The 24,082-nt window shown below is 40.6% G+C and overlaps 1 protein-coding gene across 12 annotated transcripts in view; it reads left to right on the top strand.

Moving 5' to 3' along the window:
* The window catches only part of NRG1 (neuregulin 1), a 240,744-nt gene that overhangs the window by 151,230 nt on the left and 65,432 nt on the right, over nucleotides 1-24,082 (top strand). The gene's annotated exons all lie outside the window — the stretch shown is intronic.

Here is a 24,082-nt window from a genome sequence, read left to right as displayed (position 1 = left end):
AGGGATCTCATATACGCTTTACCCAGCGTCTCCCCCGATGGTAACATACTTCTGAACTATAGTGGAATATCACAAGTAGTGCAGTGATGTTGATTCAGTCAAGATTTACAACATTCCTGTCACCAAAGGAATGTGGCTATAAAATAGCACTCAAGTAGATTTTGAGGACTATTTCATCTCTTAAATTTTTTAGTACTGAATATCCTTTCATCTGGGCAAATTAACGAGTTTATAGGAAAAATGATATGACTCGGGGTCAGTGACCCTGAATTCGGTTCTCAGTTCTGCCACTATAACTGGCTTCATCACACCTGGGGAGTCACAGTCTCATGATGCTTTAGTTCATCCTTTTGTAGGGACTTGCTCCAAATCAGTGATTCTCAATTGGAATGAAAGGAAAGGCTGTCTCCTCCTCCACCTCTCGTGGAGACTTTTCAGGATCTTGGGTTGGAGGAATTTTCCAGACACAGCCCAACACCTTTTCCTTCATCCCTCCACTTCCGCGTCTGTCTCCCCCTCCATCACATGCAGATGCTGATTTGTCTTTGCCCCTAGACTTCCAGGATTTCAACCCCCTCATCCTCTGTTGAGAATTACTTACGAAATCGGATATGTAACAATTAGATAAGGTACTAGGGGGCTGTAGATTTACAGTTGGCCAACAACTAATCTCAAGCATCTCTTAGCTACTTTTCGACTTAAAAATAATGATTTAAAAAAAAAACCCGCAAAGAACACTGAAAACCTTTCCACTTTATAGCATCCAGCTGATGACTCATAGGAGTGGAGGAAAATGTGCTCAACCTGTGAGCCAAGTTCAGAGGGGTGTCTGTGGAAGACTGCCTCCAAGAGTGAGTGAGAGAAAAGGGATTTGAGGAAATGTAGTTGTTACTGGGGAATTTCCGACAGAAACTGAATCACCCAGCTTGAGAAAGTAAAGCAAATGAGTCCCTCAGTAGGAGATTTTTGACCCTATTCAGACCCTGTCTGATGTCTGTTTTTAAAGACATTTTAGTATTTATAGTTTGATTTTAGAAATAGAGAACTTTCTCTATAACTTTGATGACCTATCTCCAAAACAGATCCATTGTAAATTTATAGCATAAAAGAAAGATACCATTGTTTGTATCATGATAATGACTGTCTTAAATATTGTTTTCCAGAATTCAGCCTAGCTTATTAAACCTCCTTAGTTTTACACTTCAGGTGGGTGCTCCCTCCTTGAGTGTGGCAGATACAAGTTACCACTATGACTCCTTTCTATTTCTTTCCTTAAGAAACCAGGACATACAGAAAAGGGAGAGAAAAAAATCTAAGATGTCAAACTACAGCTAACTTATTGGAATGTTGAACAACAACAACAACAAAAATTAGTCTGTCATAACCAAAGAGACAAGGAAAAGAAAAGGAAATAAAGTTTTTCCATATCCCGCTAGGGATGGTATGTTAAAGAAAAATTAAGGGATGCCAGAAACTATCATAAAGTCTGCAAAATGACAGCTAAATGAGATTTTTAGACCCACGTTAGAAGGAACCAAGACAGGGAGGTGAAGCTAGGAATAGGGAGGAGAGGAAAGTATTTGCCCATGGGTCAGCCTCCAGGTTTCGGTTCAGTTCAGTCCAGTCTCTCGGTCGTGTCTGACTCTTTGCGACCCCATGAATCGCAGCACGCCAGGCCTCCCTGTCCGTCACCTCCAGGTTTAGAATAACTCAAAAGATATATATACATATATATAAATGTAGGTGCAGCATTGTCTTTGACTCCCGTGATTGCAATTTAAAAGCTATCCAGAGCTTAGGGAAGGCAGTGTCAACTTGGCGCCTCTGCTTTCAAGTAAGTTCCTCTAATTCTTGAAGCCAAGTGACACAGCTGTCCTCAGAGATGAGATGCTCCGTGAGAGATCTGAGTCGGGGAGCCCTGGAGACTGGAAGGGCAAATCAGCTCTGGGCTTGAGAGCATCCAGTGATGACTCAGGGGAAGTGGAGGAACATGTGCTCAATTTATGGGCAGCGTCAGAGTAGTGCATAAGACAAATCATTTGATTTTAATGACCCACTGATACTGCAGAAAACAGGAAGTGCAGCAGTTACCACTGAAGTAAGGAACTGGTTTGTATTACCCAGTGTCTGCGTCTGGATGCAAGAACCTGGGTGGTGCCAGCTACAAAACCCTTCATATTCTCAGTCTTGAATGAGTGCCAGATTTGGCAGACTCGGGGATTGCTGAAGTTTCTTTTAAAACTCCGAATCTATACAAAGATGTATCAGCCACATTCAGCCATCTTCAGCACACCACTCTATCTTAATAAACTAGAAAAGATAGTATGGATCCTTAGCAGGGGAGACAAGAGAAGCTAAGAAGAACTGGTAAAATCTAAAATGTATTATCATTGATCTTTATTGTACTGGAGAAAAAAAAAAAAAAAGCCAGCTCTTGGCTCAGGAGAGAGACACAAGATCTATTTTCCAAGATGCTCACTATATAATCCTAGCTGAGAAGGTAAACAGGAACCCCAAAAGAGCAATTATTACCTCTGGCCACAAGAAGCAAAGAAATGCAAGAGACCCATAAAGGATTATCTCCCAACACTTAAAAAATGTGTTGTGATAAGTATTAAATACATTTCAAAACTGTAAAAGTAAATAAATAAAATATATTATCACTACCAGCATTTCATTAGAGGCCTGAAACAAGATTGCCCTGGTATCATCAGTGGGAATTTTAGATGAGCTTACTTTAAGGAGGAGGGGAGGCAGATAGATGACAGATGGATGGATGGATGGATAAATGGATGATGGATAGATGGATGGGGGCTAAAGGGTTATGTGCACTGAAAGACAGTGTAGCAGAGCACCAGCCTCTAAAGTCACTTCAAGTTATTCTAAAAGGAAAGAGAACAAAGGAAAAACCGGAAACCACATATGGGATTAGCCAAGCTGAGCATGAGCCTGAACTCACTGGGAGGAGGAAGAGCTATTAAGGAGCTTGTCAAACTAGACGGATGATCCATTACCAGTGGAAACCAAGCAGCTCCAAACCATTAGCCGAGACTGTAATCCTCTCAGCCTGGGACCCGGCTCAGTGCCTGGAGAGGCGATCAGGGTCCACCTAGGAGCAGTTATAGCTGCTTACATGACGGTCATGAGAACATCACCGGGTCCAAACCACAAACTTTTCTTGTGAAAAATGGAGCACATGGCTCAAGAGAATCCTGGCTACAGCCAGCCCGCGGCTCCCGAGTACACACAAGCCCCCCGCCTTTTTTTTACAGCAGTTGTAATTGTGCTGGACTTTGATGATCACAGCGTGTGAATGAAATACTTTATTAGGTGTTTGGGGGAGAAGGAGAGCTGGTGTCGTCACTTTTAGAAGTGGTGTTTTTCTGTGTTTTATGTCACCACTGGCCCTGACTCATCTTGATCAGACACCACATAGGGATGTATTTAAGGCCACAGACTGAACGCACACTGCCTGGGTTCAATTCTTGCCCCGGCTTACTAGCTGTTGGCCCTAGACAATTTACTTAATATTTGGGGGCCTCAGTTTCTTCATCGGTAACATAGGGATAAAAATTGCCCTGGCATCAAGGAGTTGTTGAGATGAGTAATTATATGTAATGCACTGTAACAGTGTCTGCCACATAGCAAGCACCACCACCAGAAAAGTCTTTTTCGGTCTTCATCACTTCTTCTGTTATCCTCCGAGCAACGTGCAGGTACACATGTGAAGTAATGTATCCACAAGCCTGGGGCAAAGGTTGATACGGGCGGTTATGTAGCTGTCGCGGGAGAAGCAGAAATGAGCTTCCCAACATCCTGGCCAGTTCTTACAAAGAAAATAACAATTTACTTTGAATGGTACATAGGAAGGGAAATCGTGAAAGGGTAGAATAAGACTACTAATTTTTTTTTCATTGGGGTATAGTTGATTTACAATATTGTGTTAGTTTCCAATGTACAGCAAAGTGATTTGGCTTTATATGTATAAAATACATAAAACATGTATTATTGGGGCTTCTCTGGTGGCTCAGTGGTAAAGAATCCGCCTGCCAATGCAGGAGATGCAGGTGCAATCCCTGGGTCGGGAAGATCCCCTGGAGAAGGAAATGGCAACCCACTCCAGTATCCTTGCCTGGAGAATCCCATGGATAGAGGGGAGCCTGGTGGGCTACAGTCCATGGGGTTGCAAAAGAGTCAGACATGACTGAGTGACTAATCAACAACAAATCCCACATATAAGTGATATATATTAGTAATATTTGTCTTTCTTTGTGTAACTTACTTTATTTACCATAGTATGATAATCTGTTGCTGCAAATAACATTTTTAATGAAAGAATAAGAAACGAATGAATTGACTAAAATATTCACTATATAAAAAAATTGTAGCTTGAGCTAAGATTCATGGTCCTTCAGGACTCATTATAATTTTCAAATACCTTGTGTTTTTTTTTTTTCACCTGTGTTACTCCTCCTAGCTGGAATGCATAATCAGTCTCCTTGAATTGGCGTTATACTCATCTTTCAAGGCATAGAACAAAACTACTTTTATTCCCAGCTACAAGGATTTGCCAAAAGCTGCTTTTTATAAAGGTTCTTTTAAAATTTACCCTATTTTCCTAGAAGACAGTAAAGTCTTTAAGACAGAAATCCTGTTATCACTACCATTTATTAGTTTTAATCTTCACCTGTCTGCTTCCCCTTGGGCCCAGTCCTGAACCCTTGTGAGGTACATGCACAAAATATAGTTGTTGAGTGATGATCAAATCCCAAGTCTATATATCCAAGGAGTTTCCCTCCCTGGTAAAACTCTCAGAAAATCATTTTCGTAAGCCCCAGGAGACCCAGTGTAAAAATAGTGACAGCTTCTCCACAATTATTTAAATTCCATATTAAGTTATTAAAATGATTGCTGCTCCAGGTTGTTAGTTCCTAAAGACAAGTAAATATTCTCTTTTCAGTTAAATCAGTTTGATTCTCTCTGAATTATGGTTCCTGTTTTTATGATACTCCTGAATGCCCAGCTTGTTGCTGGTTCATTTATTAGGCTTTTGAAATGTTGAATCACTCTGCATCGCATTTGTTCTTGTATTGTCTAGGCTCTAGCCGGCCTCCTAGGGTCGTCACACCATAATCTTAAACACAACATGTGCCTTGTGGTCCAGATGTTTTCCAAGAGGGGATGCTGCCGCCAAGAAAAGCAAGATAGTATCTTGAATACCCAAAGGGATTGATAGAACTGAAAAAGCAACCATATAGCCAACTCTGTTGTGGTCCAAGAAATAATGAGCCTATTCTTTGTATCATTGGGGTTTTTATGATCAAATAGTAGAAATTTGAAAAAAATTTTATGATAAGATACTTCGCTTCACAGATTCTCATAATATCTGCTTTTCTAGAAGGGACTTGGTGTTTGGCAGTGTGTAGATAAATCTAGGATTATAGCCACAGCAGGAGAAACAAAAAAAAAAAAAAAAAAAAAAGAGGAAGAGTTCGTGGGCTGAGTGTGTATTGTTTCTGGATCAATGCAATGTGATAAAAATCACCTTTCCTGATATTTGCAAGTAATACAAAGAATGAAGAAAGATCACTTTTGGAACTATAGACTGTTGCAGCTGTGAATAAGCCGCTCTTCTTGTTGTTTCTGTTTTTCTCCCTGACAAGGTTTGCCTTTTGAATTTTCTCAGTAAGTCAGGAGTGTTTGTAATTGTGTTTGTTCTTTAATAGCTAAGTTATATCTTTCTGTGGTGAGGGCACCCTTTGGGTTGTTGTTATCTAGTCACTAAGTCATACCCCGACTCTTTTTTGACCCCGTGGACTATAGCCTACTAGGCTCCTCTGGCATGGGATTCTCCAAGCAAGAATACTGGAGTGGGTTGCCATTTCCTTCTCCAGGGGGTCTTCCTGACCTAGGGATCAAACCCATGTCTCCTGCATTGGCAGATGGGTTCTTTGCCACCTGGGAAGCCCACCGTTTGGATTACCTACCTATTAAGAAAGAAACGTTAACATTACATCTGTATTTTCATTTCATTATTTTATGAAATGGTTCACATCTTTTTCTTAAATTAATACAGTTCATGGCCATGAGTAGCAAATCTTAAAGAAATGTGGGATTTCCTGTACATCTCATGATAATACCCTAGTCAAATTGAGTCCAACCTCTTGCCTCTGAAAATGTTTTGGCTTCTCTTCTAATCTTAATCATTTGAATTGTATTATTTGTCTGGTCTGGCCTAGGAGAGGGGATCCAGTAGGAAACTGATTTAATTCTGGGGTCTGTCTAGGACTGTAGGTCTATCTTAAGTGGTCTGAGATGTCCATGACCTTTCCTGAGTCCAAATTTAATATATCCTCAACTTTAAGAATCTGGATGTCATGTCACCTTGAATGAGTCAGTTTCCAATAGAGCTAGCTACTTGATGCTAGTTTAGGTCCTGCTGCTGCTACTGCTGCTAAGTCGATTCAGTCGTGTCCAACTCTGTGCGACCCCATAGATGGCAGCCCACCAGGCTCCCCCATCCCTGGGATTCTCCAGGCAAGAACACTGGAGTGGGTTGCCATTTCCTTCTCCAGTGCATGAAAGTGAGGAGTGAAAGTGAAGTCGCTCAGTCGTGTCCCACTCTGAGCAACCCCATGGACTGCAGCCTACCAGGCTCCTCTGCCCATGGGATTTTCCAGGCAAGAGTACTGGAGTGGGGTGCCATTGCCTTCTTATTTTCAATTTTTTTTTTGAAGTATATGAATCCTTGTTTTCTGCAAATGAAATCCTGTGGTTTTGCTTTAAAACAATAGAATCAGATTTCCTCTTGTCAAAGCGGTGATGGGACCCCAGGAACCCATAATGGCATTGCCCCCATGTGTACTAGACAGCATATTAAAAGAGACAGAGACATCGCTTTGCCCACAAAGGTCCTGGTCAATGGACCTGAGTGTGAACAAACTCAGGGAGATAGTGGAGGACAGGGAAGCCTGGTGTGCTGCCATCCAGGGGGTCGCAAATAGTTGGACATGACTTAGCGGCTGAGCAACAGTGCACCACGGCGCATGCGCTTACTCTCTGCAGCAAGTTTCAGGGCTCCTCAGCTCGCCCATCACCATGTGAAGGTGTCAGCTCTTCTCCAGCCAGGGTGGGCGCCCTGCATTTTCTGGTTTCATAGGTTGCCCATCGTGTCCACGTGTACAGTGAGGGCAACACAGATCCAGAGGTCCAACATGTCAGATGCCTAATGCTGCCTTCCTCAGAGCCCGTGGGCTCTTCCTACAGGACCCTCAACCCAGCATTTTAAGCCCTGTTCAATATTCTCTAACAGTTCAGTAAAGCTCCATGGCAGTAAAGACCCAGGGCACCAAGGCGTTAAAATCACCCAGCATAAGTCTCCTGGTGAAGGTCAAACTCCATGGGCACCTAAAGAAAGCAAGGGATGCACACACATGGCCCTTTTTTTACCTTTTCAACATCGACAGTAACCTTGAACGGATGACCCTTTATCAGGGATCTAGACACTGAGTCTGGGGTGCCGTCACAAAGGATGGAGGAATTTGAGGTGATTTTATTTGCTCATAGATTCCTGGTAGGAGTCATCTGACTACTACTGGAGAGGTATCCTTTCAAATGTTAAGTGGAAATCTAGGGGTTTTGTCATAATCTCTGTTTCTTCCCCACTCCTTCCTTCCCTCCCTTTGTCCCTCACCTCTCCAACTTGCACTAGGCATGCTGTTAAGAAACATAGAATCTGAATATTCTCTGAGGATAAGAGAATTTTAATTGCAACCACCAGTTTTTTTTAATGTACTACTGAGTCAAGATGTTTATTGTGACATATTAAGCACTTCTTGAAAAGTATTAATCTGGTTTTTTTTAATTCATATACATTGTGATAGACTTTCTAAAAGCTTATGTGTTTACTTATTTTATTTTTCGCTGCACTGGGTCTTTGTTGCTGTGTGTGAGCTTTCTTTAGTTGTGGTGAGTAGGGCCGACTGTCTGTTACGATATGCAGGCTTCTCATTGTGGAGGCTTCTCTTGTCGTGGAGCACGGGCTCTAGGCCTGTGGGCTTCAGTCGTTGCAGCACATGGGCTCAGTAGTTGTGGCTCCCGGGCCCTGGCACGCGGACTCAGCAGTCATTGTGGACTGTGCATATGGAGTCTTCCCAGACCAGGGATCGAACTTGTGTCCCTGCATTGGCAATCGGACTATGCCACTAGGGAAGTCCTGTTTATCTGTTCTTGTTTAACTGATTAAAACTTTGGAAAAAGCAATGGCACCCCACTCCAGTACTCTTGCCTGGAAAATCCCATGGATGGAGGGGCCTGGTGGGCTGCAGTCCATGGGGTCCCTAGGAGTCGGACACGACTGAGCGACTTTACTTTATTTTTTCACTTTCATGCATTGGAGAAGGAAATGGCAACTGACTCCAGTGTTCTTGCCTGGAGAATTCCAGGGACAGGGGAGCCTGGTGGGCTGCTGTCTATGGGGTCACACAGAGTTGGACATGACTGAATCAACTTAGCAGAAGCAACAGCAGCAGCAGCAGCTTTATTATGCAGAAGTTAAACAGGAATAACAAAAAAAGTTGGGAGAATTATTGGCATGATTCAGTGGTAAAATTTGTATTTTTTCCTGGTAATTTAACTAATTTTGTGCATTCAGGTTTGGTATAAAAGAGATACTTTAGTGGCTTCCTTCTTTTAGATTTTGATATTAATAGTTGATCTGTTTTCTGCCTTGATAATTAAATTAGATATCTCGTGTTTTCCCTGAAGAAAAAAATGTTACTGAGTTTATCACACCATCATCATCTTCATACTACTACTACTACTACTACTAAGTCGCTTCAATCGTGTCCGACTCTGTGCGACCCCATGGATGGCAGCCCACCAGGCTTCCCCATCCCTGGGATTCTCCAGGCAAGAACACTGGAGTGGGTTGCCATTTCCTTCTCCAATGCATGAAAGTGAAAAGTGAAAGTGAAGTCGCTCAGTTGTGTCTGACTCTAGCGACCCCATGGACTGCAGCCTACCAGGCTCCTCCATCCATGGGATTTTTCCAGGCAAGAGTACTGGAGTGGGGTGCCATTGCCTTCTCCGCATCATCTTCATAGTTAGCAGCAAAACACCTTTACTGAGCAGCCCCTGTATACACAGTACTGTTCTAATGGAAGACAAGCAAATAAATCAACCTTTGAGGTCTAATTCCTCTTCTTCCTACTTTATTTCCATAACTTAATTAACCTCCAAAGTCCAATTCTAATATGCATAAGATACTTGGCATACTATGCATACTTTAAGTATATTTCAAATTAAATCAGGTTTTTGTTTTTTTTAACGTTCTCCAGACAGAACCAGCACTACCTATTACATACATCCACTGTGAGAATTTAGCACAGTTGGCCGCTGGCAACAGACACAAAGATTTATCCTGTGCAGCTATTTTTCTGGCCTCTTGGATGCCAGCCAGTTGCCTAATGGATCATGAGTGAGTCAGTTTCATTCAGCCTCTTAGCAAAGTCATTTTGTCCAGCAGCACACGATTTTCTGTCATGTAGGCTCTTTGCCTGGCACAGCTGTGACAAGCAGAGTCTCCCTGTTTCTGCATTTCTAGATTCCGACTGGGCTTTAGCCCCAGAAAGTTGGTCCAGGGAATCAGAAGTCCCCTCTAAGGGAAGAAAGATGGTGTAATGAAAGCTTCCTGGAAAAATTAGTCAGACTCTGTAATTCACCGATATTCCAAAGTGGGTCACAAACATATGAATGTATGAATAAGTTGGCTTAAGATGTGTCTGTACAAGAAACAACAGCATTTGCCTTTTGATTCCTTGAGGCCGGATTACTCTAAGTTGCAGGAAGATAATGAATGCAAGGTATATCCGGAAGGAACTGAATAGCTTTTGCTGATAAACCTGAGTCATAGTCTTGAATTGAAGAGTCACTGTGGCTCCTCATAAGAAATTCCAACCCATGCATTTGACAAGGGACCAAGACTAAGCAGGGCTTCCATGGTGGTTCAGATGGTACAGAATTTGCCTGCTGTGCAGAAGACCTCGGTTCGATCCCTGGGTCTGAAAGACTCCTTGGAGAAGGAAATGGCTACCCACTTCAATATTCTTGCCTGGAGATTCCATTCCCCTATAGTCTATGGGGTCACAGAGCCGGACATGACTGAGCGACTAACAGTTTCACAGGACTGAGCAGGAGTGAGAAACATGCCTTCTCGGCTCCAGCTCCTCCAAGATGGTCATGTATGGAATTTCCCTTTCAGGGACCATTCCACTGACCTCCAAGTGCAGTTAAGTACCAGGGAGGAAGACATCATCATCCATGTCAAGGTTTTAAAATACAAGCAGGTCATCACAGTCCCTGTGGAGGGGAAGCCTGTCACCCAGTGCTTTTGATGGTAGCTGCCTTGACTCGTTGTGAACCATTGGAAAATGAATTTTTTTCCTTAAAGAGGATATTGAGGTGGGGGCTGCTTCTTGCACATATACATAATCTTAGAAGAGATTTCATTATGCAAAAAGCTACATTATATGCAACAAAGGATCGTTTTAGCTAATAGCTCCAAGGACAGCTTAATTTGTCTTCTCTACAGGTCACTCATTTTTAAATGGATATTTAAAGTTTCAAAGAATATATATTCTTTAAGTGGCCCTAGTATCATGAGCAGAGCACAGGACAGAAGGAACATGCTCTTCCTTTTTATCCAGCATTCTCCGTTTCAGAAATCATTAGATGGAAGGTGCTGAGGCTAACTACAAAATGTTGATTCCCCTTGGAGAAACTGTGGTTTCATATGTAGATTACTTTGTTCATTTTCTTCTCTTTGATCCAGAAAAATGAAAATCTTGAGAACCTTTGTGGCATAGAGAGAGATGTTCCCGTGGATAAGGAAAGTTTTCTGTTCCATTATTCCTACATGACACTTGTTCAGTTCAGTTCAGTTCGGTCGCTCAGTCGTGTCTGACTCTTTGCGACCCCATGAATCGCAGCACACCAGGCCTCCCTGTCCATCACCAACTCCTGGAGTTCACCCAAACTCATGTCCATCGAGTCGGTGATGCCATCCAGCCATCTCATCCTCTGCCATCCCCTTCTCCTCCTGCCCCCAGTCCCTCCCTCCCAGCATCAGGGTCTTTTCCAATGAGTTGAATGAGGTGTTATGAGTATGTAAAAGACCTCTGAGCTGTGTAGACATTCCACTTTGTTTTGTGGAAAGAACAAGAGCAACTCCTTGGCACTTTGATTCATTTTTTAACATAAGGATGCATCTCTCACGCTGGTCTGTTTTTCCTTGTGTTTGGTTTCCTCCTATCTGGCTCAGGGAGCAGATTTGGCTTCCTCTCAGCTGTGCTTTCTTAAACACTGTGCCTGGAGCCCATTCTACCAGGTGGAAACAAGTGTCTTCTTTTCACAAAGGGTAGAGGGTTGTAACTTCATCTTCTTTTCTGCCTTTCACCCCTAGAATTTATCTGGTTAAAACTCATATTTAAAAAATATATGTCCTAGATTATATCCAACACTTGTTAGTATCAATTATTATCATAATTGTAAATCCTAGAATGCAGATGTCCATCCTCAGACTTTGCCAGGATTCATATGTCTGTTTGCTTCCCATAGATGAGTGTTCCAATTTCAGTGTGTTTTCTTTTCAAGAGTCTCCACTATGTAACTATTCTGACATGTCAGAGATTGCAGTCTTCCTAATATTTAGTCTCATGAGGTGCTTCAGTGTTTAAAGGACTCTTTTTATTGTGAGTTTTTTTTTTTCTTTCTGACCCATCATTGCACTAGATCAGTTCCTTATTTTTCTTTGGAGCATGACTAATGGTAATAAAGTCTGAGCTCCGGTCTCATATTCCATATTTTAATTATATAAAGCAACTCTGAAAACCCACACTGAGAAGATCCTGAGCCTAAATGAAATTAGGTCATGTCTCAAAGAAATCATCCTGCAAATCAAGCAAAATGTGTGTGGGTGTGTGCACATGTGAGCAAGAGAGTGAGAGAAAGAAAGGATTTGAGCACACAGCCGGTGATGCTAATAATACTTCCTCAGACAGCCCGTATGCAGTGTCCTTGTAGTAAAATGAAAGGAGCTTTGCAGTGTACATGGTATTCTTTTTACAGATTAGGACCTTACAGCCCAGAGAGAATATGGTATTTGCCTGAAATGCCACAACAGTGGGCACGTGGAGCTAGAACCTGTCTCCCATGGCTGCTCTTAATCCCATCCTTTTTTACTTGAAGCCATCTCTGCATCAGACCTGCAGTACTGCCTCACAGTCACCCACTTAACTACTGATGATACCCAAGGAGAGGGCAGGTGAAGTCTTAGCCTACCAGGCTATCTTGAGATGGTGAAATTCACCAGCAATGATGGGAACTCCAGAGCCGCTAGAGAACTGGAGATTATCAGTGTATATCTATCATAGTTCTGTGGGGAAATACAGACATGACTCAAAAGCAGAATACTGGTACTTTCTGTACCTGGTAAATGGAGATATCACAGAGCAATCAGGGAAGAATTAGTTCCAGGCAGATGTTTACTAGGGAACTGAAAAACAGAACGGTGGAAATCACAATTGTTTGAGATCCAGTTTGAAGTTGGGTGACCACCTAGTCACTGTGATGTCCAGTGGTGATGCTCTGCTGGGCGTGTGTGAGTCTCCGGATTCATGATATGCCACGTGATCAGAAGTACCACTCCTTTTTTGCTAATAGTATTAAATGCCATCTGTTAAAAATCAGATGCTTACAAACGAGACTACTTAAATAATTGGAGGAAGCAAAATAGTGTATGTCCCATTATTATCAAAGTATAATAACCGAATAAGGATGTGATCAGACAACACGAAACAGTCCAGGAGTGAAGCAGAGGAATGTCCTCAGTGTTTGAAGCCAGTGTCTGGATGCTATAAAAATCAGACTGACTAGTCAATGAGAGTGACCACAAAATTAGATGATTTTGACCCCAAAAATGCATTAGCCTCCTTTCCAAGAGTATTTTCCAGTTTTCCATTTCTGTGTTTCCCCTCTTCACCCCCAGCCCCAGGAGGAAAAGAGGATGGTTTTTTCAGTTGTTTTGTTTGAAAGAGAGCTTGATGTCACTGAAGTATAATGTGAAGGAAAATGTTCCCATCAAAACCAGCAGTCTCGGGGAGACAGGAAAAGGGAAAAGACCATTCATGTCTTAGAAAAACTTTTCCAGGAGCTGGATCAGATTGGATAATGTCATGATCCTCTTCACTTTCAAAGTTCTTTACTGACCTTAGAGAGGCAAAAATAAAGAAGTGGTGGAAATCTACATTTCTTTTTTCCTTAGTGAAAAAAGGGTGTAGTGCTCTTCAATTGAAAACCTACCTCAATGTCTCAAGTTGTTTTCCATCCACATTTAACTCCATCCACAGCCACTTTGGGCCTTCCCTTGTGACAACTGGTAAAGAATCCGCCTGCAATGCGGGAGACCCGGGATCAATCCCTGGGTTGGGAAGAGACCCTGGAGAAGGGAAAGGCTACCCACTCCAGTATTCTGGCCTGGAGACTTCCATGGACTGTATAGCCCATGGGATGGCAAAGAATTGGACAAGACTGAGCGACTTTCACTTTCACAGCCACTTCTGGACAAATAATAGAGTCTTGAAAATTATTGTCTCAGAAATATTGAGGTTGTGATTATGATTATATTGATTATGTTAAGCAACCTCAAATATTTTCCTGCTTTTACCTTTTCCTGTCTTTGAAAACTTTTACTTTATTTTTTAATTGGAGGATAATTGCTTTACAATGTTGCGTTAGTTTCTGCTGCACAACAACATGAACCAGTCATAACTACACACACACACACACACACACACACACTCTCTCTCTCTCTCCCTCTTAACTCTCCTCCCTCTCACCCCCACTGTATCCCACCCCTTCTCCATCACCATAGAGTGCCAGGCTGGGCTTTCTGTGTTATTATGGCAGCTTCCCACTCATTATCTACTTCACACATGGTAGTATGTATATGTCAATGCCACTTTCTCAATTCATCCCATCTTCTCCGTCCCCCTCTTTCCACAAGTCCATTCTCTATGTCTGCATCTCCGCTGCTGCTGCTGCTGCTAAGTCGCTTCAGTCGTGTCCGACTCTGTGTGACCCCATAGACAGCAGTCCACCAGGCTCCTCTGTCCCTGGGATTCTCCAGGCTAGAATACTAGAGTGGGTTGCCATTTCCTTTTCCCACATCTCCATTCCTTCCCTGAAACTAGATTCATCACTACCATTTTTCTAGATTCCTTATATATGCGTTGGTATATGATATTTGTTTTTCTCTTAAAACTTTTTTCCACAGGTTCTCATTATTCTTTTCCAAGAACCGGAAATGCAGCGTAGTCAGTCCTTAATGGTTGTTTCATATGTCTGAGTTGTGCTTGATGTGGGTTAATAGAGTAAAAGTTCTGGAAACTGTAGGATTGCGTGGATGTTGCCTGCCATTCTGTCTGGAGAACCATCTTTACAGTGGCATTGAACCTTACAGCTGAAAGAGCAAATTCTTCATAAACGTGGACTGAAGTAGGTAGCATCATGGGCGGAGCTTGAGTCAGTCTATTCCATTGAAGAATTACTATGGCACTCCAGAGGAGACAGTCCTGGACTCGTCATCAACCTGGTGTTGGCCATGCCTATAATTTTTATCATAATAATTCAGAGAAATTCTAAATTTAATTATTAAATGTCTCCTACTTCATATCCAAAGTTAACCATTCGTTTTTGGCTTGAAAAACCAGAAGACTGCTGTGTGCTAAAGAAGTACTTCTTCAGCCTATAGAAAGAACTGGAAAAGCTTTCTTACTGCCCGACAGGGTGACGTTGAATTACCCTCAAGTGTCAAGACTCTTTCCTGGGACTGATACAGTCCTTCAGAATAAATGCACAGTGCAGTAGAATTTCAGCTCAGTTACATGACTCTCTGAAAGAGCTGATTCAATTGAGAGCTGAAAAGCTAACCTATATATGTCTGTGTTGGAACTGGATGGTATATATCAACAGGCGACCAATCTAAAGGCATGGCAATCGGTTTAAAACTGTGTTACAAAAAATAAATTGCAAAAGCTGATATGATTTTCATAAATCAGGGAAGTATGGCTCTGTTGCTTTTTATAGCATCTGAATTATGGTTTAGGCTTATTACGAATTAGAAAAACAAATTTCAGTGCTGTCAGTGATACCTCAGTGTAATACGGCACAGTCTGTTAGGCTTCAGTGTGCTGAAAAGATAACAGTGATTTTCAATAAGTAAACATGTAAGTAAAGTACATCGAATAAAATTGTCTTTTTATATAGCATTCAAGGGACAGGTGGAAGATAGGAAGATGGGTTGAAGGAGTGTGGCATCAAGAAGTACATATTGGTAATTCAACTGTAAGAAAAGTTCATTGCAGGAAAATTATGAGGGTAGACAGGGTATTCTAGCTCTACAGGTACTGTCTGGGAGGTGGCCACATTCAAGCAAGGATGTTATAAACATAAGCACAGCTTTAAGGTGGTACAGTAGCAGCCACACCTGTCTCCCATTGCACTGGAGAGAAAACCCAGATAGTAAAAAGTCTTAGGAAATAAGGGGCCCAGGAAAGAGCCCTGAACATCCATAACAAGGAATAATGACAAAATTGGGGCTTCCCTTGTAGCGCAGTTGGTAAAACATCTGCCTGCAATGCAGGATACCCGAGTTCCATTCCTGGCTTGGGAAGATCCCCTGGAGAAGGAAATGACAACCCACTCCAGTAATCTTGCCTAGAGAATCCCATGGACAGAGGAGCCTGGCAGGCTACAGTCCACAGGACTGCAAGAGTCGGACACAACTTAGCGACTAAACCACCACCACCAATGACAAGATGAAAGTCTCAGAGGAGTTCAGCTGGAGACCTGGGTAAGAAAGGAAAGCACGCAACCCTCCCCATCCCAGTTTACTTTAGGATGGCCTTTGCATCCTCTAGTGTGTTAGTGTTAGTCGCTCAGTTGTGTCTGACTCTTTGTGACCCCGTGGACTGTAGGCATGGGATTCTCCAGGCAAGAATAGTGGAGTGGGTTGCCATTCTCTTCTCCAGGGGATCTTCCCGACCCAGGGATCGAATCCAGGTCTCCTGCATTGCAGGCAGATTCTTTACCTGCTGAGCCACTAAGGAAGCTTTTGCATCCTCTATGGCATTCCAATTTCCCAAGGCTAATTTCAGAGAATTTCTCTTCTATCCTTTTCGGCCCAAATATAACATGGAGATGAGATGATAAAATTAGTTGGGTTTGACTGTTCATATAATACTCAATCTTAAGGCTAGGTAGGAGGGATTTCCAGAGGCACTGAGCCTAACCAGTACCTTCAGATACAACTTTTACCTTGATAGATCAAGGAAGTACATTATCCAGCGCATCCATTCTCAAATAAGAGATCAATCTTCCCAGGAGAAATTCCACAACCGCTGTTATTACTGCTTCTAGTGATAAAACCCTAAAGCTGGGACTTCCCAGGTGGTCCAACGGTGAAGACTGCATGCTTCCAATGCAGGGCATGCAGGTTCGATCCCTAGTCAGGGAACTAAGATCCCACATGCCACGCGGTGCGGCCCAAACAAAAAACAAGCAAACAAACAAAACCCTTAAAGCTAACTCTCCCATTGTTATTTTGCCAAGTATATTTAAATATCTTAAATGATATTCATTCTGTCTGTTTCATCCCTGTGAATTCTTCTTTAGGTCCCCACTTCATATACGTGTGTGTGTCAATTGGTTTGGGGCTTTGTCTGAGTAATTTTGCATACATAGAGCTGCGATGCAAGTGAAACTCGGCCTTTAATTAAGTAATCATTAAAAATGAAACTCGTCTACTTTCTCTTATTCTGTAGTTGACAGTGACTGAGGAGCTTGATGGACCCATGGTGGCACCAAATAGAATCAATAAATTAGAGCAGTTATCAGGCCGAGATTCTGATTAGTTAACAGCTTACCTGGGTTGGTGAGTAATACAGCTGTAAAGAGTAAAATCTGTTTTCCTAGAGAAGTCAGAAGAAAACCTTTAAGACCTAGAGATTATCATACTAAGTAAAGTAAGTCAGAGAAAGACAAATATCATATGGTATCACTTCTATGTGGAATCTAAAAAAAAATGATACTAATAAACTTATGTACAAAACAGAAATAGACTGACAGACACAGAAAACAAATTTATGGTTACCAAAGGGTGAAAAGTAGAGAGGGATAAATTAGGAGTTTGGGATTAACAGATACACACTACTATATATAAAACAGGTAAACACAAGGACCCACAGGGAACTATACTCAGTGTCTTGTAATAATCTATAATGGAAAAGGATATGTATATTTATATGCATATATATATATATTTAATCAGTGTGCTGTACACAATATTGTAAATCAAATATGCTCCAATTAAAATTAGGAAGGAGAACCTTAAATGTGATAGAGTTATGTGACAGTTGTTGATTGTGTGAACCATCTTTGAACTTAGTTAAATGTAGACGTAATTTAATATTGGAACTTGAAGAAAGAGTGGAAAGATGGCTTCACATGTAAGAGAAAAAAAATGTTATAGGTTCCTTTATTTTTTGTTTTATGTCACCCCTGAATGTGATTATTATAGCTGAGAATATTCTTCTAGAATTTCTTGCCTTTCATTGTCTTCAGCCATCTGTTCTCTGGAAATGTGCCAATATTATTAGCGGTTCAAATCTTACTGTGATGTCGCTGTGGAAATCCTTATTTGAAAATATACGGATTTTGTTATCAACAGGACAAAGTATATAAGAAAATATTCAAGTGTGCATCTCTCCCTTAAGAGTTTAAGAGTTCAAGTAAAAAAAAAAGATTTTTTGCTGACTGCTTCATTGTGATCTGCGACAATACCATAAAATTCACCTTTTAGAGCACAACTCATTGCTCTTAGTATTTTCACAAAGTGGTACAACCTATAACCCACTAACTTAGAATATTTTCATCACCTCAGAACAAATCTCACAATGTGGTTAGTTCCTGTTTCCTCTTCCTCTCGCCCCTCAGCGATTCTGGACATTTTTGAAATAGCTGTTCTCACTGAAGCCCTGCGTCTGCCTTTTGCAGTTGTTGCTGGAAAAAATGTTATTAATTCAATGCAACCGAGTCCAAATATTTATTGGTATATATAGTGTATTATATTATTTTCCATTTCTTTTGTAATGAAATGAGATAATGAATAATGGGATATTTTTCATAAGTATAACTGATGAAGTAATTTAGCCATATTGTGAAGGAAATGAAAGAAAATGAATGCTTTTATGTAACTCAAAATTGACATAACGGAAATCAAGTGATCTAGGTAGATTAAAGATAAATTCTCTTCAAGAGATAAAGTAATTACCTTTTCACTCATGTACAAACTGTTACACAAATTGTTTATGTAAACAGAATTTAGATAGAAGTGCACAGCCATTTTTTAAATTTATTCAACAAATGCTTCCTTTTCACCACAAATACAATAAATCCTGCTTTTCTTCACCTCTGCTAGGTGGTACTTTGGGTTAATCCTGAACATCAGCTAAAAGAATTGTGGTAGTGTTTATCTCATCTTTGAAACTTGGCTTGTACACCTAATATCAAATATGTTTGAATTCTTTTTCTTACTGTAGGAATAGAAGTAAATTATGACCCCCCCCCAAAAAAAAAGTAAGAAATGGACACAGAAAAACCTGTTCTACATTGATCAGAGACTGCCCACATGTGAAAAATGACTCCAGGATATCAATCTCAATTATGTCTCTCAGGCAGCTCGTGGGAAAACATTTGTGCTTCTAAAAAGCATGTCTGCCTAAGTTCAGATGAGCCTAACGGTCATCCATGAAATCATACGTGTACGGAAAAGTCAAATGAACCTGCTGAAACAGGCTGTTTGGTCATTTGTGTTGGTAGGGTTGAGCTGTCAGAGGAGAATGGATTCCTGGGTATAACAAATGTTAGTAGTGTTTTCAGTATTATCGTGCATTTTCATTTGCAAGTCAGCTCTTGGAACTTGAGGAATGGAAGAATCAAGAAAAGGAGGTGAAGGATAAAACTGCTGAGACTATTTTAATTGGTCTCACAGCCCTATTTTTGTTTTTTTCTTATGCTTTGCTCTCCCTAATGACTGAATTTTTCAATAGTATTGCATGCGAGCATAAATATTCCCACCTAGACCTTAGAAGTGCAAATTTGTTTGAGTGTGATGTTGATTTACTTGAATCAATAGTTTAACTGGGTAGAATTTAATTATATTTGCTGTTTACAGAAATATATTTTTATTTGGATTTCTTTAAAATGGTGTTTATCTTGGTCAAAGGGTGAATGGGGTTCAGAGATACTAAATGAAGATCGTAGAGGCATCCCTGACTTCTGCACCCTTGTTGGCAGGCCCTGGGGCCTCACAGGATTTTAAGCCAATTAGAAATTGAACACAAACAGGACTGATCAGAGTAGGGATTGCCATGACCTCCAAGGAGTCTTCAGATTTCCTTTTTTTCTCTTGCTCTGTAGAGGGCCTGAATACTCTCATCAATACTACTGGTTTTGAAACATCTTTTCATCTGTTTCATGCCCCCAGTGAGCGGAGAAGTACTTTGATCTCTTTTGTCCTATGATACTGTTGTGATGATTTTTTTTTTAATTTCTTTTCTTTTCACAAATATTTGACCTGGATTATAATGCCATACTTACAAAACTTACGTGCATTATTCTGATGCCTTAGGCTTTTCTATTGGGATCTGAGACATCAAGTTGAAAGTCTGAAAATCAATAACAGAATCAAATAAAATTAGTCTTTTTCCCTGTAATTACAGTAAACCAAAAATTCTGCTCATGAAGGGACATGCAAAGTTCACTGCTTAGTTTAATATTCTTAATTGTACCTGATACCAATATCCCCCAAAAAGTGGGAGGAGCCTGCAGTGAAAGAAATCTATGGATTTTTCATCAGCTGGCTATCAGGTGTATATCTTTGAAGTAGCAATAGTACTAATAGCAATAGCAATATGATTAAGAAAAAGAATTTTTCCTACCAAATACACACATGTAAACAAATCTTATGTCTTACATACAATTGACTATCGTATTACTTTCTCTTTAACGTCTACTTATTTTTCTTCTAAAATAGTTTCTTTTAGGATTTCAGGCTGTTGATAAGTAAGAGGCTGTTCTGGTGGCAGTTTTTCATGTCCTTTTTTGATAAGTTGATATGTAAACAAAGTGTAATTTATTTCCTTCTGGTCAGTCTATGCACAGGAAAGAAAATGATAAAAATGAAAATCTGTACAGAAAAGAAAATGATAAAAATGAAAATCTATTCCTATGTACAGGCTTCTTTTGAAAAAAATCTTAATAAAGCAAGCTATTTAAAAAATCTGGAACCAAGAATTTGGAATAAAAGTATTCACACAACTTAAAGTTTATGCTCTGGTCTTTAACTGGGGGACTTTTAAGATGATCAGTGACTAAATACCTATTGTTTGCATTAAGCTATTGATAGAACACATTCAGCCATTAAAGAAGGAAGTCTTTTATAGAACACACTGGCCTCATGCAGTAGTGATTCCTAATAAAGATGGTTTCACTGTCACTGTCCTTCTGACTTCTTTGCATGTGCTGATGGCCGTACGCTGATTAGTTTCAGATACCATCAGCGAAAAAGGAATATGCTGAACAGGCACTTTTAAACTAATGGCTCATTATAGACCAGAAATGTGGCCCTTCCGTCACGAAGAATGATTCCAAGGAAAGGACTTAATTTAACAAATTGCCAGTTGCCCACCAGCCATCTTAGAGAGGAATGATATATGCAAAGTGGGCTAAAAAGAGTCTTTTCCTTAATATTTTCTTCTTCTATCCTTTATCTCTCTGAGGAGTCAGTTCAGGTTAGAGCAAGGGGTGGGCGGGGGGGGGGGGGGGGCGGTGCATATTAAATGAAAAGTGTGACAGACTTGTGAATTTTTATGGCCATTTATTGACCTGGATTGAATGAATGAATTTAGAGTTGCATCTTTGAAATGATCATTTCTTTCTTTCTTTCTTTTTTTAAAGAATCTATTTATTATCAGGATACTTTCCTTTGAGGAGCTATGATACCATCAGGCTGAAGTCTCCTAAAGTTTACTTAATTTTATAAATTGCTTTGCAGAAGACACAAGAAAAGAACTTTTGTGTAATGGGTAGAAGATGAATCTCCATGTCACACAGACAAAGTTAGAAACACGTTCTCACGTATTTTATGATGAGACAGCAGCATAATAGACAAACTAACAAAAGGAGTTCAAAATCTGTATTAAAAGGCAAAATCTGATTTCCCAAGGCTCAAACCAGTTTATGACTTGAGAAAAATGCAGAAATACTGCTTGTGTTTTGTAGAGTGTCTGATTATTCCATGCTTTATTTTGCTACTACTGTCCTAAAATTAGTGGAGTGAGTTCAAGTATTTCTGCTTGAAAATCACCACTAAAATATAGTGACTTGATTCTTCAAGTCAGAGCACAAGCAAGTTCATATTTATCATTTATAGGAAGGTTTTATTGGTCCTGGTGCATTTGGTCACCCCCACCCCCACTCATCTGCTGACGGCCAGTAAAAGCTATAGGAAGTCTCATCAATGAAATTAGTAATCTGTGGGGACAGAGATGCAGTTAATGCCTGTCATTCTAGATTTGTGATAATTGGGATGTGCTTTTTATGACCACTGAAACTATAAGCTTGACTTAATAAAATGCAGTTGTTTCTATTGTTATATGTATTTTGAAATTCTGAACACAAAAAAGTGTTCTTTGGTAGCCAAATGAATTTGTTTAATGTTAATAAAGTATAGCTTTTAAGAATAGCTATCAGCATATGATAAATGACAACATATTTCAACTGGCTTCTGCTATCCTAGACCTGCTAAAATGGCACAGTTTTCACTTTAAAGATTTGCAGAGATAGGAAATATGTGAGGGGCTTCCTGTCCCAATATGTACCAGTTGCAAGTTGAGGAATTAGAATCAGGACGCTTGAAATTAAGATTAAGATGTAGCACTTTGTGATCTGTAATAATCGTGTCAGATCATGCTTAAATGTGAACATCGTTGAGTTTTGTGCAAACCGCTAGTATCACTGATATTCTTGTTTAATCCCCTTTCTAAAACCGTAGAACCCCTAGGAGGGTGGGGCAATATAAAAGCAGAGGAAAAAGAGGTACAAATTTTTAGGTGTAAAATAAAGTACAAGGATATATTGTATAACATGGGATATAGCTGATATTTTGTAAGTGGAGTATATAACATTTACAAATTATGAGTCACTATATTGTACACCTGTAACTTATACAATATTGCACATGAACTATACTTCAGTTTTTAAAAAGAACAAAAAAAATGTTAGTGCACTTCGATAAGTTCTGTATCAGAAGTTTACAGCCTCTGTTTGTGCCATTGGCAAATAAATGTGGAGAGTGAAGGGAACCTCAGTAAAGACATATGAAAATTATGAGAAATGTAAATTTCAATGTCCATAAGTTTTGTTTTTATTGTAACACAAAAATAAATAAAACTATAGAACTTCAAAGTTGGAAGCAATCTTGAGTTTGAATGAGTCCCATTGGCAAACAATTGTCAACTACTCTACTCTTTTTTGTTACAAAAAATGACCAGCCTACATCTATTTTATCTTTGATTAGCTCTACAGTTTTTTTTTTTTTTTTTTTTTGTATATTCAGCTGAGAATTAGTGTTCCTATAGCTTCCATTAATTAAACCCAGTCTCTACCACTTAAATATGTAATTGTTTCATATGTTCAGCTTTGATTACCACTAGCAATAAATACGGAGAAGGCTATGGCACCCCACTCCAGTACTCTTGCCTGGAAAATCCCATGGACGGAGGAGCCTGGTAGGCTGCAGTCCATGGGGTCTCGAAGAGTCGGACACAACTGAGCAACTTCACTTTCACTTTTCACTTTCATGCATTGGAGAAGGAAATGGCAACCCACTCCAGTGATCTTGCCTGGAGAATCCCAGGGATGGGAGAGCCTGGTGGGCTGCCATCTATGGGGTCGCACAGAGTCGGACACGACTGAAGCGACTTAGCAGCAGCAGAAGCAGCAATAAACATGGAGAAGGAAATGGCAACCCACTCCAGTATTCTTGCCTGGAGAATCCCATGGACAGAGGAGCCTGGCAGGCTACAGTCCATGGGGTCGCAGGAGTTGGATATGACTTAGCTACTAAACCCCCACCAGCAGCAGCAGTAAACATCTACCTGAAGATAATTTCATCTACCTTCTGCATATGGCAAAATTTGAGCCGCTTAACAAATCTCTGTCCTGTGAACTGGCTCTATTTATCCAATATTCTTTCTACTCTTTTCTGTGTGAAGACTGTTTCCAGTTATGACTGCATCCATGACATGCATAATGACTAAGTGAAATAAAGATGTGATGACTGAGGCATTTCGCCTCCTCTTCTGGGCTTCCATTCTGGGGAACCTTGGTAGCTATGTTCGTAGCATACAGTTTGAAAAGTTGTCTCGGCCTGTCTTCATCTTCTTCCCTCTGACTCACAGCACAGGGTTATTCTCTATTCTGTGGTCCTTGTGCTGCAGGCATAACAGTTCTGTTGCAAACTCAGCCTAATTTGTGAACTCCAGATGGGCTTTCGTGTCCTCATAATGAGCCCTGTAAACATGGAATAAATATTGTTGATGCTAAGAATTTGTGCATGACCCGTCCTTGGACTGCTCAGAGCCCAACAGCAAGCCTTTCCATTGACAGTATGATGAACCCTGGAGTTATAACTGCCTTGGGACTTGAATCCTGAGACCATGAAAACACAAAGAAAGGGGCAAGCCAGGGTGTGTGGAGGGTGCGGGAGGGGCAGATTTTGTCAACTTGATCCAAGAAGGGGCCAGTACTTCTAGACCTAGAGATGGAAACTGAGCCCTGCCTTTGAGAGATTATCTTTTAAGAAACAAGGACTATTGATTATTAATTGGCGAAAGAAGCCTCATGCCTTCTTGTGTAACCCACACTGCTGGGAGGCTGGGGCCAAACAGAGGAGCCAGCGTTT

Source organism: Bubalus bubalis, chromosome 1 (genome assembly GCF_019923935.1).
Source record: "Bubalus bubalis isolate 160015118507 breed Murrah chromosome 1, NDDB_SH_1, whole genome shotgun sequence".
Taxonomy (NCBI): Eukaryota; Metazoa; Chordata; class Mammalia; order Artiodactyla; family Bovidae; genus Bubalus; species Bubalus bubalis.
Note: the sequence above shows the minus strand (reverse complement) of the source record. Positions and strands in the feature narration are given on the sequence as shown.